We start from the raw sequence: 15,914 nt of genomic DNA on the forward strand, positions 1-15,914 counted from the left end.
ACGCAGTCGCAGTCTCCCTCCGCTCGGATCAACGACACAGCACTGACCCTATTTCCACCTATATTCGTGGCGTCATCTGGTAGCCGCCGCCGCCCGCCGCTAGCTACGCATCTCAAAACAAGCATTAAAATTACTCGCGGCATTACGGCCGACGAGCACAATTAAATACGCACTTATCTATTGATTGCATCATTTAACAACTTGTTGATGAGAAGCGTATGCGGCTCGTAGTGATTTCCTGATAGGCTTATGAAACGTTTGGGGTGATTTTGTTTTTAACTTTACCCTAGCATGCTTATAATATACTTAACTACGTGTTACATACACGTAATATTCGTTTATGGTTATAAATGTTGCTTAATATAGCGTAGTGCATTTTTATGTAAAGGGTCCAGATTACGAGTGGTTGTAGCCAACGAACGCCCGCGAGGCGATAAGCAAACTATTGTGTTTGAAACCCCTTTATGCTTAGACAAGCAATGGATTCCTTTTCTATTTAAAATAGCTTGGTTCGTTGTCCACACGATATTTAGCAGTAATCATCGAGGGAGTTTGTTGTTAGAAACATAAGCAGTTGCTAAATGGACAAAGTTCAAAGCCATGGTATATTTTACTGATATAAAAGATTAGGATTCACTCAAAATATCGCTGTTTCTATTAGATAATCAAACGTATTATTATAATTATGAAAAGTTTTAAATGTCATTTGTAAAAGTAATTAATTGTATCGATTAATTTACGTCCATGAACTTGACTCATGACTGCCGACATTAACATACATTCATTATATTTATTGGTGTCACAATAGATTATCGATATTTTTATATTAAAATCACAGAATACTATTAACACAATCTATTAAATAAAATAATTATACACATTGCTATGAGCTTTATTTATTAAAATAGTAATTATTACTATACAAATCATGTTGAGCCATTAAAAGACGGCTAAGTATATGATAATTATGCCAATAATAAAAATGCGAGCAGTATTTTCTTACAAAGTAATAATTACGACTCTCTTGTCCTATTTTTTGTAACAAGGAAGCTTTTTTGTAAAGATAAAAACATTCTTATTTCACATTATCTAAAAACTTTTACAATATTTATTTTATTAAAACATATCTACGTTTTATCTTTTTTTGTACAGCGTATACTCATGCTCTTGTCCCAATTAATAGTCGTCAAATCAAGGCTGTATTCTGCCAAATCCTTAACACACCCCGTTAAGGATACCAAGCCAAGGATTCAGAAATTGCTAATGAGTTGGTCTCGCACTACCATACAGGTTCTTATGGCACTGTTGGTGGCTTTGATGCACCTTAGTAAAAACTTAAACGCAGACATTAAAATACATTTCCGTAAAAGAACGATTACTTGCAATTATAGTCGTATGAAATTATCGAGATAGAATGAACTCTATCTTTTCCTCTATAGGTATTTTATTTACAAATTAATATTCATTTTACCTATATCTCTTACTCTAGGTGAAAAAATAACAATTAATATATTATTAGTACATACAATATGAGAGATTACACTGTGATTTTTGAGAGCATTTTTTTAAGCACAAATTAGACACCATAATTTAGAGATAATATTGATATATAATATTCTATAAACATTAACCATATGAAGTGATATTTTTCTCAAATTAACTAATGAAGAAAAAAGTGTCGGTGAAACAAAAGACTGAAATCTATTCAACCGTACGATGTGATCGAATGAATGAACGAATTTAAATCCTTTATTCATTTTTTTTTTTATTCAAACGGTTCAATGTGATATTACTGTTTGTTATTTAAATTACTATTTCCTACTTAAATAGCAACACAATTCTAAAGAACTACAAAACCTTACCACAATCTTATCTTAAAGGTGATAGTGATCGAGTGGAGCTGCGTAATGTCCAATCATAGGGCACTTCAATTCAAGGTCTGACGAATTTTGTCTGCACTTTGAAACACTTATATTTGCGTGCTTAAAATGTTTTGAATTATTTTTCGATTACATTTATTAGAAACTCATCAAACATTTACTTATCCATACATATTATTTAAGGCATTTTGTACATACAAATCAAAGTTATTGCACAAATAATGCCATGAATTCTACCAGCAATTCCCCCTTGAAGCACATATCCGATCATCTAGTTTAAAAATGAACCATCCCTCAAGTAGCACTTATAAATAATATATTATTTTATATGTACATACATGTACGTACATTACATTAGCGGTTATCTTGGATTTTTTGTTAGTTTTATATTGTATTTGATTCAATGTCACCTTGTGTGGATTTATTGCTTTAGATAATAAATACAATTCAATTTTTTGTCGATGTTGGATTTAAAATTGTTATTTTTGAGTAATATGTATTGTACAGCCTCTTTAGTGACTTGGAAATAAATGTTTATCAAATAAACCTTAATATTAATAAGATAAATGCCGTAGAATGGTCGGAATAAAATTTTAAGCACATGGTGACGATTTTTATCTATGAAAGGAAAAATTGAATGCCTATTTGTCGTTCAAAGTTATGATTGATATTTAGGTATTCTCTGTATTATTATTTTTGTATAAGTAGTATACATTTTAATATCACGATAAAAGCTTAATTACGCAATGTCTGGAAATGAAATTATTCATTAAAAATCATAACAATCTAGTAATATGTGCAGAAGACATTTTTTATGTCTATTTTGCTGCGTTATCAATTTATTGTATGCGAATGTATTCATTTTTGCCTTTACACGCTTCATTCATCTATATCTTAAGTCGTATTAAGCCGATTTTTGTCCCAGTGATTATGGGACGATAGCTGCACACAACAAATCGGTTATGGTTTAATTTTGAAAAGCTCCAGCCGCAGATATGCCTAAAATGAAAGATGATTCTTGATTGTTATTTAATAACTTGTTATAAATTAACAAAGAATTTATTTTAGACATAATAAGTACAATTATTTTACAATGCTCACAATTCACTACATTAACATTTTATTAAACAAATTATTATTTTTAAAATAACATTTTTATATACTATTTGGGATTAAAAAAAATATTTAAATAGAGGTTTCATAACTTTGGCCCCAAATGTCGATGACTCGCCGTTTACTATGAAATGAAATTAAAAGAAAACCTCTCATAGATTTCGATATTATTAAAAAATCTGTTAAAAAAACGCGGTTGTTAAAGTTTACGGGAGACCCACTAGTATATTTTTTAATAATATAAAAAATACAATTTGACATAATCTGCTATAATTGAAATCTATGCCAAATATTAGAGTGCTAATATTGGTAAATAAATATATGTAAATTATATTAAAAAATAATTTTAAATTATCTCTGTTATTACCACTTTTATAGGACTTTTATTATCCTCGTGCTCAGGGCAATTCACGGGGAATCATTGGTGGTTTGTTTCGAATTTTGCATATAGCTTAGTCATGTTTTGCAGAAATACCACAAAAAGTGACTGGTTTTAAGTGTCCTACGTGACTTCTTGCCACTTTCAATTGTAATCCGTGCTCACTATTGCATAGACTTATACAAATCTCTTTCTCTACCTTCTCTCCGTGCGATAAAGGAACCAATTACTTATATTTTTTCACAATGTGTAATTAATCTAATAAAATATTTAATCCTATTGTTAGTAATCTTTTTTATTTTTAAATTGATAGTATATTACTTTCTTTAATAGATTTATCTTCCCCTAGTGGTAAAAAGCAAATTATGTTTTGTTGATTTATCAGTTTAATTAAACAATTTGCTATTTCCGATGAAGTTGAAGATTAAGGCAACGTATAGCTTCACAAAATCAAAGTATCCTTGTAGAAATCATTTCGAAGGCCAAGCACTTGTAGTTACTTATGGGTAAAAAGCATTACTCATAACCATTAAATTATTTATTAGTAACTAAATAATGTGTTCATTATCATTTGAATTAATATATAAGAATTAGGCGATTTAATGAATTATTTTTTTTTATTATTTGTAAAAAAAAACACGAATAGTTTTGTTTCACCGTGTAGATTTCAACGCGTTTGAAGGCACGCAGGCACGTCATGAAGACTTCATAACGACATCGACTTAGGTACATAAAATAAAATATTCAATCATTATAATATCATGAGTAACATTTTATTATAAATATGTATTGTAGAATAATAGAAAGTTTATATTGTATTGTAATGTATACATATTTAGGAGTAAATTGGTAATTTTTTGAGCAAGTCTGCTATTTATGTTTATTTCGTAAATTTTATTTAATGTTATATATTCACTTGTTTACTAAGTTTATCTGTATTTAGTTGTAAGAGGATCGTTTGTTCGACTTTTAAGCGCATCGTGTGTTTGGTTTTATTTCTGTTACATGTCTTTTTAGTTGCCAAATCAATACGCACACCAATCATTCTAATAACAAGCGATAGTACAGTACGTACGTACTGTGTTGTGTCGATGGGAATAGTTTAAAGTAAGTACCGTAATTAAAGTAAGTTTTTCAAATATACGATATTTCAAGTGACCCGTACGTTGTCTAACTGTAGTCGATAAAGAATTGTCATTTGGAAATTGAGTGCTTCGGAATTATGTAGTTTTACCAAGTGTTCATATGGCCACCCTATGTGAGGTTGTTTGTCTAGGTTTTTGGTGTTAATATATTTTACAATAATGTATCTTAGTAGCGATGGACTTAGACGTTATATAGTATATACTATGGTAATTTGTATAGAGTATATATTTTCTGGTGTATAGCAACCAGTTACTGAGTCCAAAAAAATCTGTCAATTCTGTAAGTATTGAATAGTATTGGCGTGTTCCGGTTTGACGGGTGTGTGGGCTTGTGTAATTACAGGCACAAGAGACATCGGTGATGTAAGGAATGGTTAATGTTTCTTACAGAGCCGATATATGGTCGCTGATGATCACTTGCAACACGTTTATATATATACGAACAAAAAACATTGAAACATTACATATGTAAAGTAAATAATATTCTAATGAAGTTCACACGAGCCTCGAGACTTACCGTTAGACGGTCGCCATTACCATATGTATGTACTTTCCCATGCCCTATGAATTTTAAAAAGTTTTCCAAGAAACATGAACGTTCTCTTTCAAATCAATTTGTATTAAATATTTTAAACAAATTAGTATTCAGGTCGAAAAATGTGATGCATTTTGCTTCGTTGAAGTTGTAAATTTTTTTTTTTTTTTAATTTAAGTATCTGATTCGTTAGTAGTAGACACTAACGTCACAGTTATGTAGCTGTTGATGTTGAGGTCTCGACTTAGATTCCTCGGTCACGTCATTAAAAGTTCATTTAAAGCCTTGTGAAGAAATATTCACATTACATTAATTATACGTAGTATTAAATAGTAATCGCAAATGATCTAGTATTAGGATCTATCTCTGCATAATTAAAATGCTTGTAATTATTGAGATCAAGACTTGCGGTTCTGTAATGATATACATTATGTATTCATAATACGTCACTGTTGTTGGCGATTTTGCGGTTGCGCCTTGCGGGAAATACCTTTTTTGCGTGGATCAGTTTACACTTAATATTGAAAATAAATTATAACTATGTTGGGGCTGAGTGCTTGTACTCCTTACATTTTATATTATATGGTACAAACGGAGAGGAGGCTCATCTGAGGGAAAGTGACTATCTACCAGGGACATCTGCAACATCGATGGGCTGGAGATGTCTCCCGTGGGAATGGCATCTGTGAATCGGTCTGAAGGAGGTCTCTACAACTTTTGCAAAAATTAAATAATTGGACTTTTTGGTTCAAAGGGTCTGACAATTTATTACACTGGGATATAATATTCGATTCCATGGTTGGCGGAGCATTTAAACCGTAAGGAAAAAGCGTCAGTTACTTCCTACAATCAGGTGTCCCATTTGTCGCTTCCGCCTTCCTTTATTATACATAGAAAAAAAAGTAATAAATAAGTATGAGCAATTTATTCATTTGTGTTTTTTTGTTTTTTTTTTTTAACTCGCTTTTAGTTTCTCTTCTTGAAATAAACGTAAATCCGGAGTTAATAAATAAAATAAAAATTCACGAATAAATCGTGTGTCAGAACAAATACATATTGCACTTATCAAAGTGACCGCCGACGTTTTTTATGAGTGAAATAAAGTGCTAAGAGGTTTAGAGATAATGCGTATGTGACAAGTTAATGCCGTTTTATGACGGAATTTTGAAAGACATGTCGAGCAATTGTCGCTGATAGTAAAAAGGTACAATTAATGATCTTTAAAAAATTTAAAAAATATCTATAATAAATCGATTTTTTGAATCCTTCTAAAGATTTAATAATCTAGTCGATTTATAAAATTATTGTTATATTTAAATATGTCGTTAAAATAATTTAAAATATTACTTAATGAGATTAATTTCTCTATTCTGTAATTATAATTATCATTATTGATACATTAAAGTATAATTTTTGGGCGGTCAAAATGTTTGCGTAACCTTGAGTACCTCACGTAGGTAAGTTTAAAGTATTCGTTCAATAAAGACAATAAGCGTCTATTATGTGCAATAGATTAAATATATACTATAATTCTATTAATTATTAATAATAGGAACTTCTTTATGAAACAAAAACTGAAAGATTTTAATCGAATCAGGTTCATGTCAATATGGCATAAAATATTATTTCTTAGTCTTTACAAATTTTATTGCAGAAAAAAATAACGATGTGATTTTTAGAAGCGATTGATTAAATTAAACAATGCAACTTTAATGACGTAAAACATATTACGTAACTATACACTGCCAAGAATAAAAAAATTGATCGTTTGAAATTGTTGTTATTTTATAATGTAAACCATTTATAGCTGAAACTTTAGAGGTAGCGCTATTTTATTAACGATAAAGTTATCTTACAAATAACCACTTCAGATAATGTTAGGAGTTATATTTAATGATAGTGCTTTATTATATATATCAATATATTTTAATTGAGTTTTAGTTATTCTTTTTATATGTTACCCAATAATTTTAAAGACGCATATCGTATTTAATATTACGACTCTATTTCAGTTTAATATAATTAATATTATTTAGGTAATATACCTAACCTTAAAGATTATAAACTGTTGAAATCTTATGCGTTTCATTGTTAATTAAACGACCCGTTCCAATGTTTCGACAGCTCACAATCTGTCAAGATTTATTTCAAACGAACGGTACTTTTACGGTGATACGTGGTGTTTGGTGTAAGGTTTACTAATCGAATAACAGCAGATACTTAAATTACTTCGATAATTATTTCATCCTTTATTAAATGTAACCTTAAATTCTATTCACTGCCTAATTATTTTACTATGATTAGATTAGAAAAGAGGAATGGCGGGTGGCTTGAGAAGTTGGCGGGATTTGGGTAGGCGGTACTGATTACCAATAAGTAGGTGGCGGTAAGATAATAAATGTAAGAATAGGTATTTAATGTATGTTTTATGTTTTTTTAGAAATCTACATTTCTCACTATGACTTTTTCGCCTGGGGTTTTCTTATTCGAGGTTACAGTACATTTATGACATATATACCTTTATAATATCGTCAACATAAGGCTTAGCTAAAATCCTTAAGCAATGCACATATACAATGAGGACTCCAAGTGCAGAAAAATTGTATTGTATATATTGTTTTTCAACTTAAGTTCTTTATACGTAAGTAAGCCATTGAAAACCATATCTGATCATCGTATAGTTAGGGTACCGTTTAATAAATGTAAACTGATAAAATTATTATTATTATTACAGTTAAATTTTAGAAACGCTTTATCGATTCTTTGTATTTTCAAGATATTGCATTTTTTTTTCATATCAGGTGAATTTACAAAGTCAATTAAATTTTTTTTTATCTCTTTGCAGATATCGCCGCCGCGCCCTTTCGATTAAATTGATGCCTAATAATATAAATGACTTATAGCCTTGCAATGAGGTGTGGCAAATTAAACATCTTTCAACAATTTATTTTCGTTTCTAAGCAAAATATCGCAATCGTAATATGCATTCATTTGTAATTGTATAATTATATTCTATTAGTCTCGTTGCGTTTTATTGCTGATGCGTTTGCATGTTTTGACAACAATGTTCGCTAATGTAAAGATTTAATCTCTGAGAGTTTGTCTATGTGAGTGTGTTTTTTAATAAAAGTCGTTAAGGCATTGTCTATGGCATGCGTGTGGATTGGCACAGTGAAATATTAACATTATATTAAAACAGAAGATTTATGTCGATAGACACCAAAGACGAACATTATCATAATTTCTTTACATTTTCTTTTGAGATAAAAATTTAACGAATACTATAAAATTTTATCATTGATACCTAACGCGACATTTCAAAAGTGGATTTGATTGAAGGCCGATGTTCACGCTTATCTTTTTAATCACGTCAATTGATACAAATGGTAGGACTGGTAGGTATGTGGCACAAGGCTTGCAGGCCATATCGATCTAGGAGCTGTCGTAAATACAATCGAAAAATCTATTCAAGATAAAAACGCACTGAGGTAGTAATCGCAGCTAATATCACTCGGAGTGGAGGCCCAATTGTGGGACGTTTACGGGTTGTGAACTTAGAGTAGACTGTATTAAATTTGGTAGTTTGTGAAGTTAACTTTTCTTTCGTTCATAAATAATCAGGAGGTATAAAAAAAATCAAAACAATTAAGAACCTCCATCTTTTTTTTTAAGTCGTTTAAAAATATGGAGCTTATATTGAGAAATTCCCTATAACAGCCAGAAGTCTTGAAGTCGGCAATGTTTATTGTTATAGTTCTCCACCTGAACTTTTTTGTATTTCGAAACTGGCGTAAATGAAATTGCATTATTTTGTGTTTGTTTCCATGTAGTCGCTAGTCTCTTGAAAATAGCCGACGTGACAGGTATCAGTAAGGAGGACATGTATAAAATGACAAAAAAATTGCTTTAATCCATGTTATTTATGGGGCTCGTCAAAACTAAAAAATAGAGAAGCATTGTCTGTGACTTCAATTGAATTATATTTATAATGTTTTGATTGAAGTTACCAAAAGAAATTAAATATAAATCATAATAAATTATGTGTCTTTCATATTATTATTATTATAAAAAAATAGTGCTTGTATTCGTATTATATGGGTTCGTTTAACCGACTGATTTGTAATTAGTAGTTTGTAGGTATGGCCATAGTTCAATTCCACTTACTCATCCGTCACGTCAGTTTATGATTGTTCTTTTAACTGATATCTTAGCAGCAAGAAGCCACGTGGCCGATTATCACGAAATTCAATAACGATGAATTATGCCACAGTGCAAATCAGTTCATCTGCTTGTGTGCAGCAGCTTTCTTCGTAAATGATATTTTGGTGCTGATTCGAGAACAGAAGAAAGAAACAGCTACGAAATGCCACCGCTTTCTACTCCCAAGTTGTGTTTCGTGGTTGTCCCTGATTCTCAGCTATTATAAACATCAATGTACATTGATGCTTGTCAAGGTCTGTCAGATAAATACAGATTTTTTTAAAGAAGAATCATAAAGTATCGGCTTTAGCTAAAATACAAAGCTAGTTTAAGGAATAATGCAATAACTGTTTACTGTGTAGCGTCTAGTATTTAACAGACATTTCTAGGAATAAATAGATTAACTAGTTTTCATTGAATGCGTCTTATCCGTGACGCTATTATAGTTGTTTATTGGACGGTATGGTGCAGGCACCGCATATATGTATGTTAACATAATTAAGTTCAAAATATATAAGTTTATATATAATGAAATAGTTACATAACAAAACTTTTTAGTTACTCTAATGCCGTTATAAATTTCCCATCAGTAACTTTAAATGTTTAACGTAACTTTATTAAAAGTGTTACATAATTGTTTCATTTAAAAATCTCGTCTAATTAATGTATTACTTAATTAGTATCAAGGAACACTAATGGGATAATCTTCTGACGTGGCAAGCTCATTTAATCCACATAATTACTCAGTCTAGAAACCTGCGCGGGCGCAGACAGTCCGCACGGAGGGGTATCACGTAGCGGGACGGGGGAGGGCAGCGAGTAACACGGAACCCGTCAAACCTGCAACCCGTAGCCCCTCTGCTTCTCGCGAAATGCCTTGCGTACGATCAAACGATTTTTTACCTTTCTCTTTAGGTATTTTAGGTCAAAATCGCATGAGACGGATTAAGATTACCTTTCTATTCCTTTTACAGTATTCAACAAAAATGACCCGACCACATTCAATATTCAATCTTCGCTTCTGAAGCCTTTGACATAAGTGCCTTATTAGTGTATTCCGTGTAAATAATTTTTATTTAAAATTGCACTCTATATATTACGAAATAAAGTTAAATGTTCATTGTTCATTGAATAATAACATATTACTTTCCACTTTCGCGATAGATAGTGCACAAGACATTCGAGTTTCAAAGTTCTTGGAATTGAAAATGCCGTGTCGTGTTGCTATGGCGGGATTTTTTTAAAAATTAAGTTGTTATAATTCGAAAACTATAAACATTAGGTGTTTATGTCTTTGTATTACTTTTTTGTGTGCATTGTCAGTTACGATAACGTATTTACTTTGCTGTTAATGTTATAATACAACTATATCATCGGCGTTAATGAGCAACACAATAATACCTACTCGAGCGAGTTTAAACTAGGGATACAAAAAAAAAACTTGTATCCCTACATAACAAAATTATTTTGCTAACGTTATTATTGCTTCCGAAATATTTTGCATTAAAGTTGAGTAAGAAAATTGTTTACTTATTACAAATAATTTGATTATAAGTAATTTTAATTAGTTAATTTGTAACAACATTTAGATTAAACCTTAGACTTACATTTTTTTTCTTTATTTTAAATAATCTGTTAGGGATGTGTTTGTGGATTGCATTTTTTATACGAATTCTAGTCATCGCTTAAAAAAAGTGTTAGAAAAAATGCCGGTTGTAAAAACCTGTAGAGCCACGAGTGACGTTACGAGGTTATTTACCGGACCTTCTGTTTGATTTTCATTATGCTATTAAATATTTTGTCTGTTGCGAACGATGATTTAGTCTTTTTTATCTGTTTCAAAGAGGTAAGTTTATAAAAGATTGAAGCAAAAAGGTTATAATTTAAATTAAACGTATGAATCTAAAAAATAAAGTGATCGTAAAAATTCATGGATTGTTTCATGCCATTTGGACTTTTTAGTAGGTCGTTATTTAATATGGCTTTTATTTGACCGAATATATAGTAAATGGTGTCATCAGACACAAGTAACGTGAATATTGATTAAAAAAGTAAGGATTCATTTGTTTTTTCTAAACTTCAACGTTTCAGTTTTCTTTTAGTGTCAATATCGACACGGCCCCGATTTGCATTATTAGAAAACCACTGCAGACTAGTATAATTACCCCTTTAATTATAAGCCTAGTCAAACCTTATAACAGTACGATATAATAGTTGTAAATTGATCAGGTAATGGAAGTAGATACTTACTACCTAACCTACCACCCATTCATCATTGTACAGTCAGCTAGAAGTCCAGCGAAGATCTGCTGATGTTCAGTAAAAATGTAAAATACGCCAAATGTATTGAAGTAGAATGTCAAACGGGCATGCGGAAATGAATGGCACGGGCAACCGTGAGCTAATGGATGTTGTTAAATTAAATAAAAAAATGTTATTGTTTCAGTTTAAAGTGTGAGTAAGTCAGTGTAATTAAAAGCACATGGGGCATGACATCGTGAATCCTATGGTGGGTTGTGCATTCAAGATATAAGGACTTGTTAATCCTTTTAATGTGCTATTATTTATGGGCGATGGTGAAGATGATATCAGTATTTTCTAACGCTGAGAAATATGTATGTTGTTATAGTAGTTAATTGGATAATCAAAACATTAAGAGTTGGAATCTAGCTGATGAATTGCTCGTTAGACATTATTTTATCCTCTAAACAGTTCTCACAGATAACTTTAATGACTCAGGGGTTTTGTTAGACAAAGGTTTTGCAAGCGTTGCTGTCCAGACCACCGACGTACCTACACTGACTAAGGCTATATTTGCACATAATTTTTCCCCTGCATATTATTTTATATATGTGTTCGTGCCTGTTTTATAAACATCTTTATCATTGTATTAAATGGTTAGCAGACTTAGTAGTTCTAAATGCTATTCAGGGTCGACGGAATCGGTATTTGCTTTTTATTAATTTTTTTAAATATATTTTACAATGTAATTATGAAATGTTTTTTGAATAGTGTTAATATAAATTATTTTAGATGTCAGCACGTCAATTATTAGTATTATTTATTATGTAGAATCTAATAAATTAACATTTATTTAAAAAAATAATACTATTCTAACAAATGAGCGTTACTTCAATCAATAAATGAATTATCGCTGTTATATAATATAGTATCTTTATGAGTTACTAATATATCTTGCGTATGTTTGTAATCTCATTACCACAGAAATAACATCAAAGTAAATTCATCGCAATGGAATTTGACATAGACGAACACGATAACGACAGTCAAATACGGGCTTTACTGGAAAAACAAAGATATAAAGATACAATTTACTAGTTTCCATCCGCGGCTTTGCTCAGGCGTCTTTCTGTATTAGGTAAGGGCCATAAGTCCCTTCTTGTACTGAGACGCGTGTGCAAAATCTCATGATGATCGCTTCAGTAGTTAAGATGTGAAATCCTAACGAAAAAACTAACTTTTCCATATGTAATATTCTTTGGGATAGGATAACGGGAAATAAACGATGCGAACGGAGCCACGGGGTAATATAGTTTCAAATAAATCGCAGCACGTAATCGTCTTGATTTTAAATAATTACAAAGGTTATCGGAAACACGAGAGTTTAAAGTGGCAACATTGGACGAGGTTGTAAGGCTATCTTGTGTCGAAGAAATCGAGTTACGGTCACCAGCCAATGTTGCATTTACTTTTTACTCCTTTGGAACAAACAAAACTATGAAATTGATACGAAACTATTTCTGATCATCCGGTTTCGGATAGTTTCGGTTACGGATATTAGATTGTTCAGAAATCGTTAAAGTATGTACTTTATTAGTCATACGTATAATTCCAGAAAAAAAAACAAATAGCTTTAAAATACAATTAGCTACAATTTTTAAGTAGATGATTATGCAAAAACAAAATTATAATAAATATCGGTTTCGGATCAACGCGCGGTTTCGGATATATTTTTATTTCGGATATCCGATAATTTCGGTTACGGTTACGGAGGTCCATAATATCCCTGTGTATATGTAACTCTATCCATTTAAAATTACATTTCAAAAAGTTTATTTTATATAGTGGTCTTATTTTCAATAAACCACTATCCTTTCAGCTTATGACGTAATTCACATAATACCGTTAGCAAAAAAAGAAGATTAATAATGTATATATATAGTCTTTAATTCTTAATTCTAGCAATTAAAGTTTTGTTGTCCGTATTTACATACACATTCATTATTAATTTAATTAACGCTATTTAATTGTTTTTTCGCGTTGTTTGTTTTCGTCGAAACTTCTATCGTGCGCATGTGAGGTGTATGTCTCATACGACGTGATTGTTAGTCATGTCAATGAATCATGGATAATACATTTATATAATTTAAACCGTTTAAATAATTTAGTAATAATAATATTTGACAATTTACACATAAGCTAACAATACTAGGATAATAATTTTAAGTCAGTACTTTAAGTACTTTTATATACAATAGCCACGTCTGTTTGTTTTGAAACTATTAACGGAATCTTGATGCTAATAAGTAGAACTAGCAAAAAATTTAGTTCAACGATGTTACGTTCCTTGTGATTGTGATCTACTGTGCGGAGGTGGATTTGATCTGCTTCAAGATTACTTATTAAAAATGATGACTAATCCTTTTTAACCTCACACACGAGAAAGGGATAGCTGTATGTTGTATTTGGTATGTCATCATAAAAAAGATTTAATTTCAATAATATCGTTGACGTAAAAACAAATATTACTTACGCACTTTATTAGTTTTAATATAATAGGAGGGATTGAGTAGAATAGGTAATTTTTATATAAAATACTTATCATCTTATCATAAATGTACTTTATATATTTACGTATTCATGTAAATAAAAATAATAAGATCAAGTCAATGTACATATGACTTATTGCTTACTAGGGATCTGTGATAGTTATTACATAAGTTTAATTATTTATGTATATGTATTATTATAATAATATGCCGCGACGTAGGTAAATTATAACAAGGAATTATCTAGTTTATTTCCTCAGTTGATGTAAATTTAATAAAATTAAAATAACCCAAATATAATGCCCGAAATTTTCGGAAGGAAAATTCAATTTAAATGTAGACAGTTCATTAAGTATGTCATACACTTATGTATATGAAATTTAAATAAAATTAATGTTGCTTAAGTCTTTTTTTTTTGGAAGATTTTTAGTATCATTTAGCATATTATGATTTCGAAGTTCCTGATCATAATATGCAGTAAGAAGTTAAGGACAGTAAATGACTCGTCAAAGATAATATAGTGTTGTAGGGAAGCCATCTCAAGGTACTCAAGTAAGTTCGATGTCACACAAAAACGTACAGGCCTTGGAGAGTATTTACCTAAAGTTACTCATGGTAGATTTAGGTACAGTTATTTTAAATACATTGAAGGAAAATGTTAAAAAGTGATAATTTTGTATTAACAATAATTTATGTGTAGTTAATTGTCCATATAATTTAAAGTCAAAAGAGAGTTACTACTGAGTATCTTGCCCATTCATCTTGGTAGAATCTTCATGGCGAACTGGTTGACGGTCTAAAGGTGCGTTTAAGAGCATATGAAAGCATCAGCAAGGATGAATTAGGCACCAGACGTTGTTATTAAGAAACCTACCACCTAATTATAATAACTGTTAAACATCAACATATATTAAAAAATATAGAATGAATAATGGATTGCCCAGGTAACAGTTTTGATTGAAAATAAATAAAATTTCGCATCGATTTTTCGGAAATGGGTAATAAAGATAGAACCAGTGTATATACTACTGCTGGCCTATGGCTCTCCCTTTTAAGGAGAAGTCTTGGAGTTTACGCTACGTCTACGCTGCAATACGGCCATAGACAGTGACACTGTAATAAATATTCACTAACTTTTATAAAATCAATGCGGTACCAATTTTTGAACTAAACTGTTATATCCCTTGTACCTGCAGTTACACGGGCTTAACTCCCCTCACAACGGACCACAACCATATGAAATATTGATGTTTTGCGTTAGTACTACTCGTACTAACGCATGTAACGAATTAGTGGTACCAATTCAGACAGGCTTGCACAAAGGACCTTTGAGATATATTTTATTTATTTATTTATAATACAAAACTGTATGCATATCATTACAGGACATGGTTGTCCTAATTCGATATTACAGCACGTTTATTAAAAATATTTAAAATAAGTCACTACATTATATATGATATAGTCCACATGGCTATAGTTGTGAGTTCACTCAGGCTGCAATAAAACAAATCTACCCTGCCGGTTATAACGTTGAGGTTATTATTATTTATTTTATTTTAAAATGCTTTGGATGACCGTAATGCATAAAATATCAAAATACAATTATTCGCATTATTATAATAATTTAAATATTTTTGACAAATCTTAACAAATAAAAACGTAACTTTCTGCAGTTCAATGATATTATTAATATAATGTAAGAGTACATCATCAGCACAGACGTAATAATTGTTTTATTAAACCGCATTCATAAGGAAGGGTACTAGTGTGATGTGACGATTGTTTGTAATAATTAATTCTTTATTGCGGAGCGTTGTTGACTGTGCATTGTGACGTCATATACTATGATTCAAGACCATTATGATAACA

Source organism: Vanessa atalanta, chromosome 2 (genome assembly GCF_905147765.1).
Source record: "Vanessa atalanta chromosome 2, ilVanAtal1.2, whole genome shotgun sequence".
In the NCBI taxonomy this organism is placed as follows: Eukaryota; Metazoa; Arthropoda; class Insecta; order Lepidoptera; family Nymphalidae; genus Vanessa; species Vanessa atalanta.